Below are 2,500 nucleotides of genomic sequence, written 5' to 3'. Positions count from 1 at the left end.
AAGTTCACTAAGACTCGAGGAGCGGTGACTGAATTCTCAACCGAGGCCGTAGAATAGCCACGCGCTCGACGCTGTTCCGTCCGGACCGTCCGACTCGACGTGTCTCTTATAGATACCAAAGCGCCGGCCGGACGGTCGGCGCCGGCCGGGCCAGCGGCCGGGCGCTTACCATGTAAAACCTCCGTTAGAGCGTACCGTCGGACTTAGTCTCTGAAACGCTCGACCACTTTTTTCGAATAAACTACCCTTAGAAAACATCCTATCGTCGAGATATTTTAACGCACCGCTTATTTTAATATTTCAAACGAGTTTTTATCGAAAAATTTAATTTTTTTTTTTTTTTAAAAATCGCATCAGTAAACCACCTCTTTTAACGAATACGGACAAAAACCACGTTCTTAATCGATTAGAACACGTTAAAACAACGAGAAATATGCAAAAAAATATATACCTTGCAACGTTAATTAACGAAAAAATTAAACAAATATCGCAGTCGTGTCAGTTCGACGGACACTAATTTTTTAAAAAATTCGCAAAAAACGTTTAATCCAGTTGTATTTAATAGAGATATAACCGTTTCTGCAAAAATATTTATACCTTATAACGCTTTTTAACGAAATAACTCGAAATAAGCTTTTCGGACTTTTCCGCCGGCCGAAATTTTTCTAAGTCCCAACGTACCGTCGGACTTAGTCTCTGAAACGCTCGACCACTTTGTTCCAATAAAGTACCCTTATAAAACGTCCTATCGTCGAGATATTTTAACGCACCGCTTATTTTAATATTTTAAACAAGTTTTTATCGAAAAATTTAATTTTTTTTTTTTTTTTAAAATCGCATCAGTAAACCACCTCTTTTAACGAATACGGACAAAAACCACGTTCTTAATCGATTAGAACACGTTGAAACAACGAGAAATATGCAAAAAAATATATACCTTGCAACGTTAATTAACGAAATAATTAAACAAATATCGCAGTCGTGTCAGTTCGTCGAACACAAATTTTTTAAAAAATTCGAAAAAACGTTTAATCCAGTTGTATTTAATAGAGATATAACCGTTTCCGCAAAAATATTTATACCTTATAACGCTTTTTAACGAAATAACTCGAAATAAGTATTTCGGACTTTTCCGCCGGCCGAAATTTTTCTAAGTCCCAACGTACCGGTCCAGAATGAGACAAAGTTCCAAAGGCCCGGTCGTATCCGTCCGTTTTTTTTTAACCTTCCACGGACGAAATAAACGTTTAATCCCGACGTAAAATATAATAATATAGCGATTTATATAAAAATATTCATACCTCATAACGCTTTTTAACGAAATAACTCGAAAAAACTTTTCGGTCGAAAATTTTTCTAAGTCCCAACGTACCGGTCCAGAATGAGACTAAGTTCCAACGTCCCGGACGAGTTCGTACTTTTTTTATATAACTTTCCAGCGACGAAATAAACGCTTAATCCCGACGTAAAAAGTCATTTTAAAGCGATTTATGCAAGAATATTCGTACCTTATAACGCTTTTAAGCGAAATAACTCGAAAAAACCTTTCGAATAAAAATTTTTTTTTAACGTTTTCGGGACCAAATAAACGTTTAATCCCGACGTAAAATATAATAATATAGCGATTTATATAAAAATATTCGTACCTTATAACACTTTTAAGCGAAATAACTCGAAAAAACTTTTCGGTCGAAAATTTTTCTAAGTCCCTACGTACCGGTGGAGAGTATGACCAAGTCCGACGGGCCGAGTCGCGTCGGTCCACTATATTTTTTTAACGTTTTCAGGACCAAATAAACGTTTAATCCCGACGTAAAATATAATAATATAGCGATTTATATAAAAATATTCATACCTCATAACGCTTTTTAACGAAATAACTCGAAAAAACTTTTCGGTCGAAAATTTTTCTAAGTCCCAACGTACCGGTCCAGAATGAGACTAAGTTCCAACGTCCCGGACGAGTTCGTACTTTTTTTATATAACTTTCCAGCGACGAAATAAACGCTTAATCCCGACGTAAAAAGTCATTTTAAAGCGATTTATGCAAGAATATTCGTACCTTATAACGCTTTTAAGCGAAATAACTCGAAAAAACCTTTCGAATAAAAAATTTTTTTTTAACGTTTTCGGGACCAAATAAACGTTTAATCCCGACGTAAAATACAATAATATAGCGATTTATATAAAAATATTAATACCTCATAACGCTTTTTAACGAAATAACTCGAAAAAACTTTTCGGTCGAAAATTTTTCTAAGTCCCTACGTACCGGTGGAGAGTATGACAAAGTCCGACGGGCCGAGTCGCGTCGGTCCACTATTTTTTTTTAACGTTTTCAGGACCAAATAAACGTTTAATCCCGACGTAAAATACAATAATATAGCGATTTATATAAAAATATTAATACCTCATAACGCTTTTTAACGAAATAACTCGAAAAAACTTTTCGGTCGAAAATTTTTCTAAGTCCCAACGTACCGGTCGAGAATGAGACTAA

The sequence above is a fragment of the Bombus fervidus genome, unplaced genomic scaffold (genome assembly GCF_041682495.2).
Source record: "Bombus fervidus isolate BK054 unplaced genomic scaffold, iyBomFerv1 scaffold0025, whole genome shotgun sequence".
NCBI lineage: Eukaryota > Metazoa > Arthropoda > Insecta > Hymenoptera > Apidae > Bombus > Bombus fervidus.
This window is presented reverse-complemented; position numbering follows the sequence as displayed.